The 25566-nt window shown below is 39.3% G+C and overlaps 1 pseudogene; it reads right to left on the bottom strand.

The window, feature by feature from the left end:
• Positions 1–18879: 18879 nt before the first annotated feature.
• On the bottom strand, positions 18880–18977 carry LOC122007596 (annotated as a pseudogene).
• Positions 18978–25566: the final 6589 nt, after the last annotated feature.

The following is a 25566-nucleotide window of genomic DNA, read 5'->3' as shown; positions in this document are numbered from 1 at the left end:
GGAAGATTGCTCGGAGAGCAAGAGACGCAGCTAGCGAGAAGGATGACATGCGGTGCGTCCGAGGGACGAAGACTGCGAATGAGTACGCCGGCGGACGAGAAGGAAACACGCGGCGATTCTGAGGGACGAGAAGCCGGAGGGAAGCCCGCTCGAGAAGACCGGAAGTTGGGTTTGGGTGAGCCATTTTCCGGATGGCAGAGATCATCCAAGCGAGCGGATCCAGAGGAGAAGAACCGGATCGAGGCGGGACTGAACCAGAGAAGAGGCCCCGGACGAAAAAGTCAACACTGTTGACTTTGGGCTCCGGGGCGCCCGGAGCAGTCCAGGGCGCCCGGAACCCTTCCGGGCGCCCGGACCTTGATTTTAACCAGGATCGCGATTTACGCGATCTGAACGTTGGGGGATAAAGTTTTATCCCCCCAGGGCACCCAGAACCCTTCCAGGTGCCCCGACCAAGGCTATAAATATAGCCTTGGTCCAGAAGCTTTTCAATGTCCTACAAGTGGTATCAGAGCCGAGTACACCTCAGAAGGACTAACCGCCGTATGGCCGGAGCTAGCGACTACCCACCAGCATTCGAGGGGGAGCTTGCTTCTTGGAAGCAACAAATGATGGTATTTCTTAACTCTGATATTGGTATTTCTCTAATAATGAAAACAGGTTATGAAGCACCAAAGACAACGAATGGAGAAAAACTCGATCTACGCCTATGGAACAAGAAGCAACGTGACGAGTCAATGGCAAACGGTCGGGCAGAGTTTCACATTTTAACCGCAATACCAAACGAAGACTTTGATAGAGTTGGAGAATACAACAACGCAAAAGAACTTTGGGAAAAGTTTTTAAAACTCTATGAAGAACCGATTGAAGCCGTCCCCTCAATAGACATCGAGCCGTCATCAAAAGAATCCGAGACGGAAGAAATTACCGAGATAGCCCCAACAGCCGAAGTACATCCCGAGATCGATAAAGGGGTAAAATCTTCAGAAGAAATTAATTCAACAGGGGGAGAACCAACGACCAACGAGGTAAGTAAGGTATGGTCTCTATCCTCTGAACAATCGGTTAATTCAATAGAAAAATTGCCTGAAGATTTTTGCGATTTAAAAATTGAATTACTGAAAAAGTTTTTTGAATTAGAAAATCAATTGTCAAATTTGTCTTGCAAATTTGAAATGTTATCCAAAGAAATTTGCAAATTAAAAAATATTTTGACAAAAGAATTATGCAAATTAGAAGAATTTTTCAAATTACAAATTACTCTCTCGAAGGAATTTTGCGATTTAGAAATTGAGTCACCGAAAATGTGTTTCGGATTAAGAAATCTATTGTTAATAGATTCCTGTAAATTAGAATTTTTGTTGTTAAAAAATTCTTGCAAATTACAAAATATTCTTTCGAACGAATTTTGCACATTGACGAAAGATTTTTTTTTTATTGTCGAAAAATTTTATCAAGTTAGAATCTATGCTATTTGAATATTTTTGTGAAGTTGAAATTCAAAAAATAATAGAAATTAACATGATATAAATTATTGCATGTTTAATATCTGTGGCTTTATATTTGAAAAAGTGTAATTTCAGAAGTTATGAAAAATTGAAATAGAAATTTAAAACTTGCTGATATAAGTATCATTATAAAAATAAATGCATAGAAAAGTTTTTTTTAATGCTATCAATTTTTTTTAAAATTTTCTTGCATAAGTTTTTGGGCTTAGAAAGATTTATTTCTGGTGAAAACTTAAAAATTTTTCAAAAAGTCATTCTTTAACTTAGAAATTTTTTTAACTTGGAAATATTTTTTCTTCGAAAAACATTGAAATAGATTTCTATAATTTTTCTAAGTGTCAAACCCTTAGATTGTTTTTTTTGAAACCCCATTTTTTTGTGATCAAAGGGGGAGAAGGGAAAGTATAAGTCTAGGGGGAGGTAGAAAATTAAAAATTAAAATTTGAAAATTTTGAAATTCAATTTTTTCTATCATGTTGCATCTTATTGCAATAAATTGTTTTTACTCTATGTCTATTTGTAACCCTAGCTTAACTTGGGTTGATCATACCAAAAAGGGGGAGATTGTTGGAACCCCAAGGTTGTTTTGGTGTGATCAATAAGTTAAGTTAGGTCCTGCGTTATTTTAACCTTGTGTCTAAGTGTGCAGGAGCTTAGGAACACAGGTAGTCGAGCGGAAGACGCAGCTAGCGAGAAGGACGACAGTCCGAGGGACGAGGTGCTGCGGAAGAGTACACCGGCGGACGAGAAGGAAGCGTGCGGTGGTTCCGAGGTACAAAAGCCGGAGCGGAAGATTGCTCGGGGAGCAAGAGACGCAGCTAGCTAGAAGGACGACACGCGGTGCGTCCGAGGGACGAAGACTGCGGATGAGTACGCCGGCGGATGAGAAGGAAACACGCGGCGATTCCGAGGGACGAGAAGCCAGAGAGAAGCCCGCTCGGGAAGACCGGAAGTTGGGTTCGGGTGAGCCCTTTTCTGGATGGCAGAGATCACCCAAGCGAGCGGATCTGGAGGAGAAGAACCGGATCGAGGCGGGACTGAACCAGAGAAGAGGTCCCGGATGAAAAAGTCAACGCTGTTGACTTTGGGCTCCGGGGTTCCCGGAGCCCTCCGGGGCGCCCGAAACCTTTCCGGGCGCCCGGACCTTGATTTTGACCAGGATCGCGATTTACGCGATCTAAACGTTGGGGGATAAAGTTTTATCCCCCCAGGGCACCCGTAACCCTTCCAGGCGCCCCGACCAAGGCTATAAATATAGCCTTGGTCCAGAAGCTTTTCAATGAACTCACTTGTAATTCATTTTTCTCTGTGCTTTATTTTCTTTTGTACTGTCAACGCTGTAAGAGGCTACTCCGCCCAGAGGAGAATCAGATAGAGCGCTTACTTTCCTTGGATTAGCAATCCCCTGATTGCAAACCAAGTAAATCTCTTGTGTCTGCACTTTTCTTTTAGTCTCTTAGTTTAATTATTACAAGTGTCTTTTGAATTAGTTGAATATCTGAGAAAGGTTTTTCGTTTATTCTTGTAGGGCAATTCACCCCTCCCCTCTTGCCGGCCTCTAAAGGGACCTACACCAACAACAATGTTTCTTTAGATATGGATCTTAGCGCGATCAAGTGGTTGCGCCTCTATGGTATCCACACGAACAAGTCTCGTTTGTCTCACAAACTCACCAAGTGGAGAATGAAACAACCAAAGGTTGTGCTAGCAACCCTTCTTGGAAGTTTCGGCCAAGTGGAAGAGAGAAGGAGGAAGAAGGGCAAGAACACCAAAAATTCATCATGAAAATGAATCCAAAAACTCCCTTTTATAGATTCATGAAATTGCCTCATGCCTTAATGTCAATTGCCTTGATTGACATTAATATTTATCTTCATCCAATGAATCCAATGAATCCTATGCATGCAATGCATGAGCAATTAAAATTGTTCACTTTTCTTTCTTCATGAATTCAAATTCATGAAATCATATAATGAGTCCAACTCATTAATCATCAAATAATTCATGAAATCATATAATGAGTCCAACTCATTAATCATCAATCCAATTGATTCAATGAGTCTAATTTGAATTGGACTCAATCCAATAGTTGGATTTAATTAAGTCTTACTCAATGAGTCCAATTTGAATTAGACTTAATCCAATGATTCATCATATGAATCCATCTCCATTGACTTGTTCTTTGTGTGTGACCCAATAGGTTCTCGTAACGTTGTTAATGTATCCAAATCAATATTTAAATACATAAGCAATGAGTGGCATCTAGCAAGGCATCATTGCTACCCAAGTGACGAGAATGTCGAGATCCGACTTAACCTTTCCGTGGCTATTATCTTGTATGACTTGGTCCCTCTATCCTTGATATCTAGATTGATTAATGAGGCATAGACCGTGTCATCCTCTTATCAATCTTTGTGTTTCTTGATCTCCAAGTAGACACACTCAAACAAATGAGCTCAATATCTCATATTGACTCATTTACACATGGCCATGCTTTCTTGTGTTCTACTAATCAAGGGGCCCACAGATATCGCTTTCGTCATATGGAAGGATAGATCCCATCTACATCACTTACATCCCACCGCATAATTTATTGCATAGCCAGTGATCGACTTTAAAGTCCACCCTGTTACTGGTGACGTTTAACGACACCAAAGTATACAACTCCTTATGTAGGAAACGTAGTGACTTCAGGTCTAAGGACTATTCATACCAATAATCACATGACACTCATACAACGATCCATGAAACATTCTCATGGCGGGTCATTCAGTACATATTCTCTAATATATACCCATGTGTCAACCTGATATCTCATATCCATGACTTGTGAGATCAAGTCATCCGTTGACCTACATGCTAGTCTCAATGCATTAATATTGTCCTTGTATATTAATGCTCAACTAGGAATAGTTAAGAGTAGTGTTCTCTACAATATCTCACTATCAATTCAACTAATTATCATACTGTAGATAAGAACCAACTACCCAAGGACATTATTATACTTATTCAATTGGCACTGAACTGAAATAAATATAATAACCAACTTTGACTTTTATTAATAATGATATATGATACAGAATGAGCCATTTACAATCATCTTATAATTGGTACTAGGGCTAATACTAACAATCTCCCACTAGCACTAGCGCCAATCACTGAGCTATCGAATACACATTGACCTAGTGTGACCATCATGCTTTCCCTGTGCCAAAGCCTTGGTCAAAGGATACGCAATGTTAGTATCAGTTGATACTCTGCATATTCTCACATCTCCTCTATCGATGATCTCTCGAATGAGATGGAATCACCAGAGTATGTGTTTGGACCTTTGATGAGAGTGAGGTTCTTTAGCCTGTGCAATAGCCCCATTGTTATCACAATAGAGGTCTATTGGGTTTCCTACACTAGGAACAACACCACTCTCTGTAATGAACTTCCTGATCGAAACAACCTCCTTTGCTGCAGCTGATGTAGCAATGTACTCAGCTTCTATTGTAGAATTAGCGACTGTGTCCTGCTTCGAACTCTTCCAGCTCACAGCACCACCATTTAAAAAAAATACATACCTTGACTGCAATCTGTAATCATCCTTGTCAGTTTGGAAGCTAGCATCGGTGTAACTCTTTACAACAAGCTCCTCATCGTCTCCAAATATCAAGAAATAATCTTGAGTCCTTCTCAAGTACTTAAGAATATTCTTGACTGCTGTCCAGTGACCTTCACCCAGATCTGACTGGTATCTGCTCGTCATGCTTAACGCATATGAGACATCAGTGCGAGTACAAAGCATGACGTACATGATAAACCCTACAGCAGATGCATAAGGAATCTGATCCATGCGATCCCTTTATACCTTAGAAGAAGGACATTGATTCTTTGAAAGACTCACACCATGTGACATAGGCAGGAATCCCTTCTTGGAATTCTCCATAGCAAAACGTTTAAGCTCCTTGTCAATGTACGTACTCTGGCTTAGGCCAAGTAATCTTTTAGATCTATCTCTATAGATCTTATGACCTAAATTGTAGGTTGCTTCACCTAAGTCTTTCATTGAAAAATAATTCCCAAGCCAAGTCATCACTGATTGAAGAGTAGGGATATCATTTCCAATGAGAAGTATGTCATCTACATACAATATGAGAAAGATGACTGTGCTCCCACAAACCTTCTTGTAGACACAAGGTTCATCTTCATTCTTAATGAAACCAAATGTTTTGATTACATCATCGAATCGAAGATTCCAGCTTCTAGAAGCTTGCTTTAATCCATAAATAGATATTTGCAACTTACACACCTTTCCAGCATTCTTTGGATCTACAAAACCCTCAGGTTATCTCATGTACACATCCTCGAGTAGATTTCTATTAAGAAATGCAGTTTTGACATCCATCTGCCAGATCTCGTAATCATAATAAGCTGCAATAGCAAACATGATCCGAATGGACTTGAGCATCACAACTGGTGAAAAGGTTTCATCATAGTCTATACCATGAATCTGCATAAATCCTTTAGCCACCAATCTACCTTTATAGGTATGCATATGACCATCCATGTCTATCTTCACTTTGAAGGCCCACTTACACCCAATGAGTTTGATCCCTTCATGTGGATCAACCAAAATCCATACTTGGTTAGTGTACATGGATTCCATTTCGAATCTCATGACCTCTAGCCATTTCTCAGAATTTGAGCCCTGTACAGCTTCCTAATAAGATGTGAGCTCATTGAGACCAATAAGCTCTACATCACCATGGTCAGACAAGAGAAAAGAATATCTCTCAGGTTGACGACAGGTCCTATCAGATCTGCGTAGACCTTGTTCTACTTGAACAGGTTGTTGCTCCACAACTTCTTATGGTGTAACAAAATCATGATCAACAACATCTTATGGTACCTGTTCAGTTTCCATCAAGGCGTCGGTGGTAGTTTATGTATCTTGGATTTCTTCAAGATCGACAGTACTCCCACAAGTTCTTCTAGAAATAAATTTCCTTTCTAGAAAGACACCAATTCTGGCAAGAAACACTTTGCCTTGTGTTGGATTATAGAAGTAATATCCCTTTGTTTCCTTGGGATATCCTACAAAATAACACTTGTCTGATTTGGGTCCTAGTTTATCGGAGACTTGTTGTCGAACACAAGCCACACATCCCCAAATCTTCATAAAAGACATCTTGGGACTCTTCCTAGTCCATATCGTAAATGGTGTCTTTATGACAGCCTTGGATGGAACGCGGTTAAGTGTGAAAGCGATCGTCTCTAGAGTATGTCTCCAGAAGGAATCAAGAAGCTCTGTTTGACTCATCATCATTCATATCATGTCTTATAAAGTATGATTTCCCCGTTCTGATACACCATTCCATTGTGGTGTTCTAGGTGGAGTGAGTTGAGATATTATCCCACAATCAACGAGATGGTCATGAAACTCTTGGCTAAGATATTCCCCACCTCGATCTGATCAAAGCATCTTAATATTCTTACCAAGTTGATTTTGTACTTCATTTTTGAATTCTTTGAACTTTTCAAAGGATTTTGACTTATGTCGCATTAGATACACATAGTCATATCTACTGAAATCATCACTAAAAGTAATGAAGTAATTGTAGCCTCCGCTAGCTGCTATTCTGAAAGGGCCACATACATCTGTATGTATGAGTCCTAACAAGTCATTAGCTCTTTCACTATGTCCACTAAATGGAGTTTTTGTCATCTTGCCTTGAAGACAAGATTCACATATATCATATGATTCAAAATCAAATGAATCCAAAAGTCCATCCTTATGGAGTTGGGATATACGACTCTGATTTATGTGACCCAAGCGACAATGCCAGAAATAAGTTTGGTTCAAATCATTAGACTTGAACCGTTTGGTATTTATGTTATAGATTGGGTTGTCAAAGTCTAGAACATAGAGTCCATTCACAAGATGTGCACTACATGAGAACATTTCATTGAAATAAACAGAACAACATTTGTCCTTTATTACAAATGAAAATCCTTTCTTGTCTAAATAAGAAACATAGATGATGTTCTTAGTTAAGGCAGACACATAACAGCACTCTTCAAGTTCTAAAATAAGTCCAGTGGGCAAAGATAAGGAATATGTTCCTACAGCTATAGTAGCAACTCTTGTGCCATTGCCTACTCATAGGTCCACTTCGCCCTTTGTCAATATTCTACTATTTCTCAAGCCCTGCACATTAGTACAAATGTGAGATGCACATCCAGTATCTAATACCCATGGAGAAGGTATAGATAGATTGACTTCTATAATATATATACATAAGGCAGAAGTTTCACTTCTCTTTCTTTTCACTTCCTCTAGGTATAATTTGCAGTTCCTCTTCCAATATTCGATCTCACCACAGTGGAAGCAGGTTCCTTCCTTAGCCACCCCACCTTTGGGTTTCAATGCATGAGCTTTGCCCTTGCCTTTGGTTTGGGTCTTACCCTTACCTTTGGGCTTCCATTTGCCTTTGCCCTTTGGCACCATTAAAATGGTGCTAGGCTTTGCTTTCTATAGGTTGAGTTCAGCAGTTCTCAACATGCTCAATATCTCAGGCAATGGTTTGTCAATTTCATTCAAGTTATAGTTCATGACAAATTGACTATAGCTTTCGGGCAATGATCGCAGAATTAGGTCAGTGTCCAATTCTTGGCCTAGCGGAAATCCCAGTCTTTGTAGGTTATCCATATACCTGATCATTTTGAGCACATAAGGCCCTACGGGACTTCCTTCTTGCATTCTGCATTGAAATAGAGCTTTAGAGATCTCAAATCTCTCATGCCTTGCTTGTCCTTGATATAGTTGTCTAAGGTGTTCAACCATATCATAAGCACCCATGTTCTCATATTGCTTTTGAAGCTCAGAGTTCATGGTAGCGAGCATAAGGCATGATACATCTAATGCATCATCTTGATGCTTCTTATAAGCATTTTTATCAGCTCTAGTGGCAGTAGTGGGGGTGCTTCAGGAATGGGCTGCTCTAGGATGTATAGTTTTCTTTCTAGCTTGAGAACTATTCTCAAGTTTCTGTACCAGTCCAAGAAGTTAACTCCATTGAGCTTGTCCTTATTATGGACAGATCGTAGAGAGAGATAGAGTATTTGACATATTTGACGACATGGTGATCTACAACAATAAAATGTAGAAATAAGTATCATATTTTGATCATTTAACTAGGCCTTTAATTAAATGATTCTCCCACTAAATTGTAAAGCTTTGGTAGAAGCAAGTCATGGATGTGATTTTACCCACACTACTAGCTCCAAATCCAATCGTGATAACATTTATGTGGGACAAGATCCGTATTATACCGCATCTTGAGTTAGCTTTAGCTAATCACCCAAGCCTTAGTATAATTTAGGTAGGCAAATTTACCAATTACTTCATATGTAACTCTTGTATCATTGTGTGAATAAGACTATTTGTTCATTTGCCCATCTTATGAAATCCACATTATAACACATCTTGAGTTAGCTTTGGCTAATCGCCCAAGACTAGTATAATTGAATTATATCGTATGGGATATGCCTCTAAGTTCTCAACTTAGTTAAGCACATCTAAAGTTTTAGTAGTCGGACATCACAATTGTCCTTTGCACTCTAGCAAGATAAATCGAGTTACTTTGCTATGGCAAAACCTGACTACAATTGATTGAGTTAGAAGTGAGTACCAAACTTTGGTAGGCATATTTGAAAGACCTAATCATGATTAAACTACACATGCATCGCATACAATCATAGCACACTACAACAAAAACCCTCATAGACATCGATTTTCCACCGGTGTCTATTACATTTTCGACTGTTGTCTATGAAGGCGATGTAAAAGGTCTGCCATTTTAGACATCGGGTTATAACCGATGTAGTATCACTTAACGACATCAGGTGTAAAACCGATGTAATATTATATGTTAATAACACCAGTTTTGGCAGCGGTATACAACCGATGTAATATTAGTTAATGACACCGGTTTTGCAGCGGTGGAAAATTGATGTAATATCAGTATTATTTAACGACACAAATTCGATTTCCGAAATAGTGAAAAACCAATATTATCACCAAGCAAATCATAAAACTAAGTTAATATTATTAATTCACTAAGAAAATCACAAATAAAAATGCACCGATGTATCTAAACACACCAAGTCAATATTCATATAACCAACACATAAATATTCTTCTTACAACATAAAAAGATAATAGATATTGTGCACATCAAGTCAGTATCCACAAATTACGCATAACTATTTTTCTTACAACATCAAAAGGTAATAGATAGTACACAAATATTCTTCTTACTGGTGCCAACGTTATCCTTCTTGCTCTGTGTAGAGATTTAACTAAATCTTCCCTAGTGTTCTCTTCCCCTTCAGCCACTCACATTTCCAGCTTTTAAAATAGCACTCGGTAAACGTCTGATTACAGAATCCCTGGAAATTCAAAGACTGGATTGCTATGTCTCCATCTCGAAGCCACATAAGATCATCTCTCCCACCTAAACATATAGGTGACAGAAGTGAGATGGCAGTAACAAGGAGTTCATACCTGTTTAGTTAAGATTCAGCAAGCAAACATGATAAGTACCATGTAGTGAGGGCAAGTCAGAAGGCCAAGGGCGCTTGAGCCTAAGTGGAAAGGAAGATGGATACATTGGAAACATTGTTAAAGGCTTAATCTCCCAAAGAGAGACTCTTGGCTGCCTCTCTCCAGAAGTTGACTCATCCCAGCCAACCTACAAGAAAAGCCAGATTCAGTTTCAAGAGGAAGTGGCAAATTAAGAACTTAGCGGTGGCATTCAAGAAACATTAATGGATTGCAACAGTTTTACATGTTACTATAAAAGTCAGAAAACGGTTATCACATGGCAGGTTTGCTAAAGAGGAAAGTAAGAAAACTTCAGTATATATACCTTCACAGAGCGCCAATATGAATTTGGCCATCGGACAGAATCTAGATCACTTATCCCTGTGACAATGCCCATATATCTAACAATAAAAGGACAAGGCAATTAGAAGCTACTGTGCATTAAAAAGCCTATGACAAACTAATATAGATGCTTTTAATATAAATAGGGGAAAGCAATACTCAATTGCACATTAGATAGCTAATGGATGTTCCAACAACAAAAAGAAAAATGCAACTCAGGAATGAGAAAGGCTATAGTACCAACCTGTGCACACTAGACTCCTCAGTTTCAAATAGCATTCTAAAACGCATGCCGATGGAAACACGGGTGTGATATACTGCTTTGACATACTTATCTAGAGGGATGGCAAACTATGAAGGGCTTTCCTTGATAGCAAAGATTATGCTCAGAGTTATAGCTCTTACAACAATAAAGGCAAAATTGTGCTGAAGCAATTACCCAAATTGAGTCTACAACTCCATTGATTGAACCAAACAGAAAGAGATGGTCAAATCGACTCTTTCTCTAAAAGCTTTCTTTTTAGATCTTTCAGAGCATGAACTATTTCTGGTTCTAAATTGTGCTGAAGCAATTTTCCTTGCATGGAAGTTGACCTGGCAGAATCAAATAAATGAATAACAGCAACTGATGGTCAATTATTTTTAGAACAACTTGACATCCGTGAATCTAATAATCTGTATCTATTCATAGAACACAGCAATTAAGGCACATGAGTTTAACAAAGTCAAAAAAAGTTTGAAATTTATGTACATAAGAAACTGTTGTGGAGTTGAGATGAAAAATAAAGAACTAGCTAATATGCTCTTGTAAAAATGGAAATTGGGATTTCCTACTAGGAAAAACAAACTAAGATGGATAGATGAATTGTGAAATCAGAGATCCTTCACATATAGTAGTAGGAAATACATCTTTCCAAGAGTTTTCAATATTACAAATATCTGACGGGATGTTGCATTCTGCAATATTTGAAAGCCATAATCTTCAATATTTATTTTTAATAGTCCTCTTAGTTGATCTTTCTTTCCTTCTTTATTTAGATGTTTACAACATTAGTGAGTTAGAGATTTTTCCCTTACTAGCAACAGTGTCTTCTGGTGCCATGATTGCTGCCTGATGCTTTTATAAATCAGATGATTGGGGAATAACTCTTTAGTTAATGTATAACTAATCATACATGCTACACTATTTATATTTGTGGTTTGTCATAAAAGGAAATACATATGTGTGAACATTCTAAATGGAAACACATTAATGCGAATGGGAAAAAAATATTAAAAATGCATCAAGGATTATAGCGATAGGAGATTATGAAATAATATCTTTCCTTTAATACCTATTAAACTAAAGGTACTACAACTATCTTTAGTTTGCACCCAACCAAAAGAACATTATCAGATGAACAAATGTTTCATGATTGTTGGTGTCAAATTGAATGGCACGCCTTTATCTGAACCAACTTCAGGACAATGGCATATTGGCAATACGTCCATGAATTTTGGTTTACCTCATAACGCCAAATCAAGCAACCCACGAGGTCGACAAATCCATGTTTCTTACAATTGGAAAAATAATAAGATGATTGAAGCGTCCCATAGGATTCTTAAGCTTGAGAGATATGATGATGCAATTAACTTCAGGTTTGTGCTTTATTGTGACTGATCTAGTAAGTCACCTAGAGCTTATTAAGAAAATATGAAAACAAATCAGAGAAAAGTATGTGGATTATCAGGTATGTAGGTGTGCATATATACTCTCACCAGGTATGTAGGTGTGCATATAACTACCAGGGAGATAAAATGCATTACTAGAGACGCAAAACAGAAACACGGCCTGTAAAGCCAATGTAGACAATGAGGATAATTTCTTGGAGAATGAAAAAGGCCCCATTTGGAACTGTTTCTTCTATGCTCTTTCTTCTTACAACTCAGGCCTAAGATCCAACACCAACTTCTTTCACAATTCACAAGATGACTGAGAAGTCAGAGTCAAAAACAAAACAACGTGTCATTCAACCCTTAGAATCCCTTTTTCTCCCTTCAACAGAGAAATCTTCTAGATAATAAACGCAACAAAAGCTACTTCAGAAACAAATGAAAATCAATGGCCAAACAATCGAATCTAGAAAGTAAAAAAAAACTCTAATTTTAAGCTTTTTCAACATTATAACCAAGTAATAATTTAATAAACACCAAGACGAAATAAGTAGTAAACCCTAAATGGAAAAAGCAAGTTCTTCCTTCCACATGTGAAAACAATAGGTCACAACCTGCAAAGCTAATACAAGATGGATCCGAGGAGAAATTAAACTAAATGCAGCAGAGAAATCGTACAGATCTGGAAGTAGAAAAGAGAAATTACCAAACGGAACAACAAGATCAGAAAGGCAGCTCGATCTGAGGCACCATTGGACCAACAAGATAATGAAAAAAAAAACTCAAACACAGTAACTTTAAGCAAGAATCTGAAGATAAAAATAGCAGATACAGAATCGTAGGTCCTTGGATCTTAACGGAAAACACAAGAGAGGTACATTGCAGTGAAGAAATCGCCTAGATCCCGGGTCGAGGAAGGAAGTTTACCTCATCGACAGGAAGATCCGACAACGACTGGATCTCGGGAACTCTCAGATCTGTCTCCGCAGAGAACTTGGAGAGGAGAAGAGGGAGGTGAGGCTGAGTGAAGAGTGAAGTGTTGGAGGGAAGAGTGAAGTGTATACGGTGGACGGTGCTCTAGGTTTAGGTTTAGAGGGAAGAGTGAAGTGTTGCAAATTTTGGCTAAGTATTGGTGGAAAAATTAAATTATTTTATTTTGGTTCATTAACACCGGGTTTTAAAACCCGCTGTTAAAATCGATGTCTATTAACGAAAAAAAGGTGCTCATAGACATCGCCTAAAAAACCGATGTCTATGAGCGAAAATCTGCGCTCATAGACACCGGTTTTTGGAAAAACCGGTGTAAAATACTCAAAGACATCGGTTTTTGCTCAAAACCGATGTTGTTTCACTGATTGTTAGTTAGAGCCCTAGAGCCAATCATTTGATGATTGTATTATGGACTTGTTGTATCATATTCTTATATAAATAAAGGCATTTGTTTTGGTTATTATACTTACTTATATTGGTGCCAAATAAACTAAGTATAATAGCGTCCTTGAGTAGAGGGTTCTTACCTATATCAATCGGTTAGTTGAACCGATAGTGAGATGATATAGGGAACACTACTCTTAATCATTCCCAGTCGAGTATTAACATTCAGGGACAATGTTAATGCGATGAGACTAGCATGTAGGTCAACTCGATGACTTGATCTAACAAGTCATGGATATGGAGATATCAAGTTGACACATGGGTATGCATTGGAGAATGTATACTGAATGACCCGCCATGAGAAAGTATCATGGATCGTTATATGAGTGTCATATACTTTCTCATGTGGCTATTAGTATGACTACTAGTCCTTAGACCTGAAGTCACCATAGTTCCCTACATAAGGAGTTATGTACTTTGGTTTCGTCAAACGTCACCCGTAACTGGGTGGACTATAAAGGCGATAACTGGGTATGTAACGAATTATGCAGAGGGATGTGAGTGATGTAGATGAGATCTATCCCTCCTATATGACGGGAGAGACATCGATATTCTTGATAGAGTGAGACCACGAAGTGCATGGCCATGCCCAAATGAGTCAATATGAGATATTGAGCTCATTTGATTTAGTGAGTCTACTTGGAGTTCAAGATTTAGATTGGTCAGAGGATGACACGGTCTATGCCTCACATTGATCAATCTAGATGTCTAGGATAGAAGGACACTTGTCATATATTGTGAGGAGTCACAATTAGTAGTCACAAGGTGATGTTGGATTTCAACATTCTTGTAACTTGGGTAGTAATGATGTGTTGCTAGATACCGCTCATTACTTATGCTCCTAAATGGGTTTAGGGGCATTGCCAACATTACAAGAACCTATAGGGTCACACACAAAGGACAATTAGATGGAGATTAGGTTCATATGATGAACCAAGAGGATTAGATTCATGTGATGAATCAAATTGGATTAAGAGTAATCCTAATTGGGCTAATTGAGTTGGACTCAAGTTGATTCATATGTTCAATGAGTCTAATTTAGATTATGACTCATTGAATCAATTTAATTAAATGAATTAGATTCATTATATTAAATTGGCTTGAATTAAATGGTTGGATTAGATCAACCATGAGAGAGATTAAGTCAAGTTTGACTTGACTTGAGAGGAAGAGGAAGAGTCAAGTTTGAATTGATTATTTGCCACCTCATTTGTGAGTTGGCATTAGGAGGACTAATGATGATGTGCCACATCATCATAGTTGGCACATGTGTGTGCCACCTCATGGAGGTTACAAGTCCTCTCTTTAATGGCCTCCACATTTAATGAAAAGGAGTTACACTCCTTAATGTGGCCGGCCAGTTTTGTAGTGAATGAAAATTTGATTTTTCATTCAAGGCTCATTCACATCATCTTCTTCCTCAAGCTCTCCCTCTCCTCTCTTAGCCGAACCTTACCAAGGTGCTAGCACACCTTTGTGTTAGGTTTTCTCCACCTATTTGTTCGTGTGGATACTTCTAGAGGGTTGTACACTTGACAACCTCGAGATCCGGCATCACTTGGAAGAGAGGGATTGCGCAGGGCATCGCATCGAGGGTAAATTCCTTCTCTAGTGTAGATCTAGGCTTTAGTAAACTCGTACTCGAAATTTTGTTTGTAAACTTCGCACGGATCCGGTGGCATGGGAGATTCGGGATTTCCGCAACGAGAAAAAACGGTTTTTGTGGCCCGAAAATCCCAACACCGATGTCTATGAGGGTTTTTATTGTAGTGGCATATCATGGCATACATCACATATATGTATAAAAGAAATTGTGACATGGTTATGACCCCATTATCTATGATCCTCTCAAGCCAATGAGAAGATCGAAAACTCAACTTAGGCAAAAGCATCTTCTCCAAGTGCTTCCTTGGTCGCCATGTGTTGTTGTCTTTCTCCCTTTCTCATCGTCGTCAAGTAGACTTATTCTTCTCTAATTTGTACATTACAAAATCTAAATAAAACTCGAGTTACATTTGAATGTAGTCTAAATTTACAACTAGAATAAAAGAGGAGAGGCGCGACACGCAGATTGTATTATGAATTACAACACACACATTCAATCATATTGGGGTTTAAGGACCATAACTATGCACCATGTCATATAAAATTCTCAATCTATTTTGACAAAATTTACTATGATTTAAACAACTAATTGCGAGCCACAACGCCATGATGGTTTCGCTAAAAACCTCTTGGCCGAAACTTGCTCATAATCATGCAAATCATAATAAACATGTAATGCAATTTCTATATCACATATGAAATTCTAACTACTTAGTATATGCCTTCGCAAGTGGCATTGATGCCACTGTAAGGAACTAGGGCACTAAACACGTGAAAGTGCAGCGGAAACCATCTAGTTCTTTTCCAGAAGATCCATGCGAAAGGAAACTATATACTAAGTACTAATTTTTATACATGAGAAAGTTATACCTTTATTGCGTGTCCTTCGCAATCCCAACAACAGTGTTTCTTTAGATGCGGATCTTAGCGCGATCAAGTGACCGCACCTCTATGGTATCCACACGAACAAGTCTCGTTTGTCTCACAAACTCACCAAGTGGAGAATGAAACAACCAAAGGTTGTGCTAGCAACCCTTCTTGGAAGTTTCGGCCTAGTGGAAGAGAGGAGGAGGAAGAAGAGCAAGAACACCAAAAATTCATCTTGAAAATGAATCCAAAAACTCCCTTTTATAGATTCATGAAATTGCCTCATGCCTTAATGTCAATTGCCTTGATTGACATTAATATTTGTCTTCATACAATGAATCCAATGCATCCTTGATGTGCGTAGATTGTATACACTTGTTTAGCATGTTTTAGTGCACATTCACATACTTTGCACATGCTTTGTCTACATATTTTTATACTTTCAGCTTTCCTTTTAGCATATTTACTCTTTTTGTTCGGAGATCTACTTTTGTGCATTTTCTGTACACAGGAGTCAAAATTGGTGAAGGTTTCATGTTTAAGACTAAATCCGCAAGCGAAGCAAAGGAGGAAGGCACCATTCTTGTACCTCACACGACCCTGCCATAGGGGGTTGCCCAGGCCGTGTGGAGTTCCTTGGCCGTGTGGATGCAGCAGAGATGGAAGTTGTCACGACCATGTGAACCTCACATGGCCATGTAAAGATTTGATGCCAGATGGAGCCCTGGCCGTGTACACCACACGGCCATGTGAGATTTCCAGAGACTAGGAAGGCCCTGGCCGTGTACATCACACGGCCGTGCAGGATTTCTAGTGAGCAAGAGGGCCCTGGCCGTGTACACCACACGGTCATGCCAGGTTTCCAGAGGCGGAGGCAGTACAGGCCGTGTAGATCTACACGACCGTGCAAGGGGAGCATTGGCAGAAGCAAGCCACGGCCGTGTACCACACACAGCCGTGTAAGGTTGGCAGAGAAGGGAATAGCTCTGGCTGTGTGAACCTCACACGACCGTGCCTCGGGGCCGTGTGGCGCCCGAACCTCACCTCTATATAAAGGTCTTTTCAAGATTTGAAGGAGGATCTTCTCCCTTTTGGGGGGAATTCAAGATTTGGGTGTTCCTCCACCTTCTTGGAGGGATTTCTAGCCATTCTAAGGGAGGATCTTCAACGTTTCGACTCCGGGGAGCGAGGATTGGATCCGAAGACGGTTCTTCATCGTAGATAACCTTTTTCTTCCCTATCTTTCTTGGATTTGGGATCAAGATGTTTGTCTTTTCTTATTCTTTGGGATTCTTTCCTTGTTCCATGGATTAGATCTCTTGTTCTAGGATGGAGGGAGTATTTGTAATGGAGATTTGATGTAAACTCTTGTGGATTTGCCAAAATTCCTATTTTTATAATTTTGCCCTGTTTGTATCTATTCTTTCTTGTGTGGATTGTTGTGATTAGGGTTTAATTACCATACTTGATTGAATGTTTGAATATCTTGTGGATCTTGTATGGATTGCCTCTTATTCGATTTTTCGAGGGACGTTCGTGATAGGAACATGCCCGTGTAATGACGTTTGAGGGTGATCTTGAAAGGGAAATTAGGTATTTCAAGAGGGTAGGATAGATTTGATGCATTAATCTTTATATCTTAATGAGGTTAAGAAGTAGTGGATTTCTACGTTGATTTTGTGAGGGACGTACGTGACAGGCAAGCCCGTGTAAGGACAACATAGGGTTCATTCCTAATTGATCACATTTAGATATATTTCAGTCTTAGGCTGGTTGTCTATTGCAAGAGGGAACCGACAACCTTCAACAAATGATGGACAATTGAGAAATAAGATTTGGTAGATCATTACATTGAATAACATTACAAAGAAACCAAAACTCCTAGAACATACCTTTATCATTGCCCTTATTCTTGTTTCTTATTCTTTTATTTCTTTGTTTACCTTTCATAGTTACACTTAGATTTTGTAATCAATTGATTGGTTGTTTAGCTAACTCGCTTTGAGATATCTTTAGTACTTATTCCAGTCTCTGTGGATTCGATATCTTTTATTATTACTTACGACATATCCGTACACTTGCGGAGGTCAACAAGTTTTTGGCGCCGTTACCGGGGACTGCGCTATAACATTAGGGATTTTCAATTGAGTTAGACTAGACATAACTTCTCTTTTCATTTGCATAGTTGAATCTAATTGTTAGAATTCTGTTTTCATAAGCTTTTCCTTTCTTGTATAACATTCTTGTCAATTCTTTTTGTTGTAACTCTAATTCTGCATTTTGATTCTAACATTCTTGTCTAAATTTTCTTAGTTTCCTTTGGATTTAGTTTCTTTCTTTCTTTTTCTTTTGTAAACATATCTTGGTATCTTGTTCTTCTGTATGCGAAGATCTAACTTTGCAGGAGAACTTCTTCCTCTAGACCCTGAGATAGACAGAACATTTCATAGAAGAAAAATTTTGCAAAGACAATAAGAAGAACAAGAACATTCTATTATGGCGAATAGACCACTAAAGGATTATGCAACACCTTATGTTAGGGGTTTTAGATCTAGTATTTCAAGGCCTTCAGTTGAAGCAAATAATTTTGAGATCAAACCTGCGATTATATCCATGGTGCAGCAAAATCAGTTTGGTGGAGGACCGCATGAAGACCCAAATCAACACTTGGAAGTCTTCTACAAAATATGCGGCACAATGAAAATGAATGGTGTTCCTTCAGAGGCACTGCACCTACTATTATTTGGGTTTTCCTTGAGAGATAGAGCGAAGCAATGGCTAAACTATTTGGCTCCAAATAACATCACCACATGGGAGCAATGTGAGCAATAATTCCTTGACAAATTCTATCCTCCAAGTAAAACAGCTCATATGAGGAATCTCATTGCAAGCTTCAAGCAAGCAGACTCTGAATCTTTATTTGAAGCTTGGGATAGATACAATAGTATGCTCAGACAATGCCCACATCATGGTTTAGAAAGGTGGTTAGTGCTACATACATTTTATAACGGCATCAATTATCATACAAAGGTGTCCCTTGATTCAGCTGCTGGAGGGGCACTTATGAATAAGAGCTTGGATAAAGTCGAGAAGATAATTGAAAGTGTAGTACAAAACTACCATCAATGGGATAATAAAAGAAGTGGTGGCTATTCTTGTGTGAACCCAACAACAAAAGCATCAGGAAAATTTGATGTTGATGCAGTAACTTTATTGGCTGCAAAATTGGATGCTCTTACAAAAAGGTTTGAGAATATGGGAGCTAGCTCAAGTACGGTCAATGCCATTGTTTCTTCTTGTGAAGTATGTGAAAGTTTTGAACATTCAAATGACTCATGTCCATTGGGAGCTATCACTGCACAAATCAATCAATTAGAGCAATGTGATGCAATCATGGGTTTCAATTAAAGGCAGAACAACCCATACTCAAATACCTACAATCCTGGATGGAAGAGTCATCCTAATTCCTCCTATAGAAATAATCAAGATCAAGGACCATCCATGGGGGCAAGACCTAATTTTCAATCCAGACAACAGAATTTTCAGCAACAATCTTCTCAAGGCTTTCCTATGTCTAAAACTGAAAAGATGTTTGAAGAAATTATGTCCACTCAGAATGAAATGAAACAAGACATTTTAAAGCTTACTCAGAGAATAGATAATTCTGATAGACATCAAAAGATTCTGGAAAATCAGATTGCCCAACTAGCTTCCTCATCCTCTAGAGCACCAAGACAATTACCTGGCAAGCCTGATGTCAATTCTATGGAGCACTGCAATAGAATTCAGCTTAGGAGCGGACGAACCTTGGGAGATCCCCAAGTGACTGCTGCAAAAGGAATGCACACTGAAGAAGAGCTCTCTCCTCCAACACCAAATCAGATTCAAGATAATGAGGAGAGTTCCACTAAGGTTGAAGAGACTCTTCCACTCAACCATCAAAGTATAGTGTTGGTGCAAGTTACACCAGAATCAAACCTAAGTTTTGATGCTGTCAAAGGTTCAAGTTAAGTCTTGTTATGATCTAACAAATTGACTGAGTGTGCAGGATGTTTACTCAACCGAGAAAGACCTAGTTGGAGGCTAGGCAGGAGAAATCTAAGCAGATCATGGAATCCAGGTGCAAGTCTAAGTAGGTCGAGGAGACCCGAAGTTTAGCAGTGTGATCGAGAGGTCTAGAGGACCGAAGATCAAGAGAAAAGTCCTGGGGAGCCGATCAAGGCTGAGTGAAAAGTCCAAACTAGATCTGGAGGATCAAAGTTTGGCAGGTAGGTTGATGTAAACAAACTGGAGGAGCGACAGTGAGGTCGGGTTTCCGAAGGGAACAACCTTAGGTCGCTGATCCAACTGAAGAAACCGGGGAGGTTTCCAAGTTGAGATCAAGACAGTTTTACTGTCTTTCATATTACTCATGCATTTTACATTACTGTGCTAATCTTGGTTTTGTAGGGTGTTTTGCTTAACACTGTTTTGCAGGTTCTGCCCGATCGGTCGACCGAACCACTTGATCGGTTGACCGAGCCAAGCAAGTTCAGTTCAGTATTCGGATCAAACCTAAACAGAGTCCGAGCTCGATCAAAGCTTGATCGGTCGACCGAACAGTAAGATCGATCGACCGAACAATAAGATCGGTCGACCGAACCTTGATGACTTAGCTCAGCTAGTTCATCAGCACCGATCAGCAGAAAAGGAAAAGAAGCTGATCAGTCGACCGAACCCAGGGATCGGTCGACCGAACCCAGGGATCGGTCGACCGATCCAATCAACATTACAGTTGCATTAATTGAAAATCTCGGCAGATTTCAATGAATAAGGAAAAAGCTTGTCCGGTCGACCGAAAAATGGGATCGGTTGATCGAACCATTAAAGATTAGTTAATGTCAGAGATCGAGCCAGCATCAGACTCCAGCCAGGAAAGGATGGGAGCTGGTTCGGTCGACCGAACAGATGGATCGGTTGACCAAACCTCCATTACACCTTTAAAATGAGGCTCGAAGTCTGAGGCCAGAATAACATTATGATCAATTCAAGTTATCTTCTGCAAGCTTCTCATGCTACAAGTCTTCATCAACCCTGCAAGCTACTCTATCCTACTGAGCTTCAACGTTTAATTATTACTGTCAGTATATTTTATTTATATTTCACTTAATTTTTATATAAGATAGTAGAAGTGTTACTATCTTACATTCTTGTACTTGTACAATTTGCTCCTTTTTGAAGATTTCGGAAAGAAGGATTATAGTGTTTGCCCATCGGTACGGTCAAGGACCGCGGGCCTTCGAGTAGGAGTCGAGCTAGGCTCCGAAAGAAGTAAAAGAACTTGTCTATTCGTTTAATTTCCACTGCTTAACTTTGTTTTAAAAAAAAAGATAAAGAAAAGTTTTAAAAAGTGATATTCACCCCCCCTCTATCGCATGTTTTCGATCTATCATATAGCAACCCCTTTTCCTCAAAGATTGATTATGTTAAAGAAGGATGAAGAGTTTGGCAAATTCTTGGAGAAGGTGAAAGAAATATGTGTTGAAGTACCACTCATTGATGCAATCCTTCAAATGCCCAAGTTTGCCAAATTCTTGAAGGACATCATGTCAAACAAAAGAAGGAAAGGAGACATAGAGACCATTGCACTTACAGAGGAATGCAACACTCTTTTGGAGAAGAACACTTTCCCAAAGTTGAAAGACCCAGGAAGCTTTTATATTCCTTGCAATATAGGAACTAAATTTATTGAGAAAACTTTTTGTAATTTGGGGGCAAGTGTTAGCCTCATTCCTTATTCTATTTGTAATAAATTAGGTCTCAAAAACTTTAAACTTACTACCATGGCACTGCAACTTGCTGATCATTCCTATATGTACCCTATGGGTATCGTAGAAGATGTGCCGGTAGAAGTAGGTGGGAGTATAATTCCCACCGATTTTGTGGTTTTAGACATGGAGGAGGACCCAAAAATTCCTATCATATTGGGAAGACCATTCCTTGCTATAGCGGGAACTATTATAGATGTTAAAAATCATAAACTTTCTTTGGTGATTGGTAAGGAACGGTTGAAATATGATTATCTAAACCCTCTAACCATGTCTCTTCTCTCTTAAATGCTTGTAGCAGGGCAAGCATTTACAAACTGGAGGAATGGAACTTCCATCCTCATGGGAGGCCACCAAACGAAGAAAATATTGTGGTGGAAGATGTTGGGAGAAGACCTCCCAACAAAAATGACAAATATGTCTGCCCTCCAAGGGCAAGGAAAAGAGAGGAGTATTCAAGATTGGTCGAGCTAAAGACCTTAAACAAGCGCTTCTTGGGAGGCAACCCAAGGGTTCTTTTTAGTTAGTTTCATTCCATGTCTCTATTGTTCATTAGTAGTGTTTTTACTTTGCTTTTTGCTTTGTTTTTAGGTTGAAATTTCACTTCCATGAGCTGGCCATGGATTTCTTCATGGGCACGGAAGTATTGGAGAAGCAAGAAAGGAGGAGAAGCATCAATTGGAGCAAAACAAAGCATGGCCGTGTGCTGTACATGGCCAGGCATATGTTGCAAAGAAGGGAGATGCTTGGGCCGTGCCTATACAACACGACCGTGTGGAGTCTCCAGAGAAGAAAAGGTGCATGGCCGTGTCTCGTACACGGCCGTGTAAAGAATCCAGAGGAGGAGAACTTCTTGGCCGTGTCTCACACACGACCGTGTGAAGGAACCAGTACAGAAGCATGCACTGGTCGTGTCATCTGACACGGTCGTGTGCTGATTCCAGAGAAGGAGGCTGGTGAGGCCGTGACCCAGACATGGCCATGCATGGATACCCGAGGCGAAGAAGGTTATGGCCATGCCAATTGGCATGGCAGTGTGAGCCAACCCGAGAAGGAGAAGGCAGGGGCCGTGTAGATCTACACGACCCGTGTGGAGAAATCTTACCAGGCCATGTCTCCTATACACGGCCAGATTCAAGCCGTGTCCCCCACACACCCTCCTCATCTCAACATCCTCTTCTCTCCAAAACTCCTTTCTTCTTCCACCTTTCTTCCAATCCTTCTCAGATATAGGTCTAAAACTCTTTCTTGTCCACAAACTTCATCTAGATCTAGATCCTTCTCTTCTCCTAGACCCAAGATCTCCACTTTCATAACCCTAAGATCTATTTCTTCAAGATCTAGTTTCTCCAACCACAAGCAGTACTCCTCCCCACTCTAACTTGACAAAATGTCCAACCTTTTGAAGAGACTTCGCAAGGGAGGTGGTGGATCTAGCGGCGGAGACAAAGGGAAGGAGCCATCCAAAGATAAGGGGAAACAACCGGTGAAAGGAAAAGGAAAGAGGACCTCACGCGACGAAGGTAATGACAATGAATTCAATATCGTATTTAGAAATGATGATTAAATAACTAGATTTTCAATTCTTGTCAATAGAAAGATCATGTGTACTAGGTATATGGACCCAACTATTTTAGATATGATGGGAATTAGGGATGATATAGATTGGATGATTGGGTTCTTGGATTGGAGTGATATGTTGTACACACATCTACCTACTTATCCTCGCCTTGTTTTGGAGTTTCTAAGTTCACTAGATGTCAATTTTGCCAATGAGGATGATTATGTTGGCAAGATAACCTTTAGATTAATGAATCAAGAATTTCAATGGATATTTAGTGATTTCAACACTTGTTTTGGATTATCTTTCGGTAGCTCTCAGATGTTTGACTCTAGGTTTAATTGGAACAATTTTTGGAATTCTATCACCGGATTGGATCATCCCTATGAGCCCTCCAGAGCCAAGGCTTCTCACATGCAAAACCCTATTTTTAGATACCTACATCGTGTCATGAGCAAAACTATTTTTGGTAGAGGGGAAAGTGATGGAGTCGTTAAGAAGTAGAACTTTATTCTCTATGGGCTATGTTACATAAGGTTGATTTTGATTCCGGCTTCCATTTTTTGTAAACCTTAGTGAGAGCTACGAGGGCATCTTTGGGATCAATAGTTCTTGGTGGTTTGATTACTCAAGTAGCCATTAACTTGGAACTTGATTTAGATGGGTTGGAAGTTATACATGCCAATGATATGATCGACATGGATGCATGTCGTGCTATGAAAATGATTGTTCAGGATGAGAATGGTTTTGCATTTCCTAGGAGGAATGGTTTTCCTTTTCCTCTTCCTTGTCCTTCTCGAACTTCAATTCACAACCTAGCTAATTGGGTAATCGTTGATTTAGACCCCGAATATGTCCCTTCCATATCCGGAGACACAGAGCCACACATTGAGCCCTCGACATCTGGACACCCACAGCCTTCCGGTCATCCGGATCCAGCTAGGCATTCTTTTGCCTATGGTATGGGTCCCTCCATATTTGACTTTTCTGATTTTCATACTTCTCTAGAATCACTTCATCAGAAGCAAGATGCCCAACGAGAAATGTTGGAGGGTCGCTTCTCTTTATCAAATGACCAGTTTAGAGAGGTACAAAGTCACTTTCAGTTCACGAGGAATTTTCAAGGACAAGTGGTTGAATTTGTCCAGGATTATGATACGAATCAGGCTAGAATGAGGGATTTTATGCAGAGCATGAGTGTCACTAGCCAACAAGTAGATGCTCTATTTGAGTATCATATAATCCTGAGCAAAACTCAAGTTTTCCTAGTTTTCCCATTGGCCAACCACGTCGTAGGCCTCCTTTTCCTCGTCCTCCTCCACCTCCACCTCCTCCACCATATTGATTTCATCGGGACGATAAAAAGTTTAAGTCTGGAGGGGTGTCGAACCTAATTTTTCTTTTTGCCTTCTAGTTTCTTGTTTTCTGCATGTTTAGTTTTTGTTCTGCATTTTATTTCGATTGTCTTGCTTTGATTGCTTGTTTTGATAGTCACTTGACTATCTTTTGAAAAAATCTTGTGGCATAGATTTTGAGAATATCAAAACTTCACTTATATGCTTTCTTGTCTTCAAGATTAAATGTTAGCACGTTCATTATCTAGATTCATGATGTTTTAAGTGATGCTAGTAGTATACTTAATGTACCTCTTTTCTCTATATTGGGTAGCATGAAATAAGTTAAGTGTCTTATGGAGATGAGTTTTAGTCTTGGCTTGACCTTAAGGATCTTATCTTCACTATACCTATACTTGATGCTTGAATGGTTGATATCGTTGAAATAGTCATGATTCATCTTGTTTGTTTAATACTTGGTATCCATGGTGATTTCTCAAACTTCATTTTGGTTACTAGATGAGACTCAACTCATGTAAGCTCATTTGGAAAAATCAAAATATCCCAACATTTGTGCTAAAAAGTACATTTGTGAATAAGATTTGCACAATGCAAATACTTATAAAAAAAGTGAATAAGGGATATAAAAAATAGTTGTCGTGAGTAGAATCTAGCTAGTCACCCCTTTGAGACCGAGTTAGGTTACTGGGGAAATGACTGCTTAGCTTCTCTTGAGATTGAACACGCCTTTGAGACCTTGGGTTGATTAAGAAATATGAACCAAGTGTGTGGCAAGTAAGTGTCTATCACTGGTTACTTGTCTATCACTAGAAACATTAGGAATTCAAACTTGATGACGACT

The sequence above is a fragment of the Zingiber officinale genome, chromosome 7B (genome assembly GCF_018446385.1).
Source record: "Zingiber officinale cultivar Zhangliang chromosome 7B, Zo_v1.1, whole genome shotgun sequence".
Taxonomy (NCBI): Eukaryota; Viridiplantae; Streptophyta; class Magnoliopsida; order Zingiberales; family Zingiberaceae; genus Zingiber; species Zingiber officinale.
This window is presented reverse-complemented; position numbering and strand designations above follow the sequence as displayed.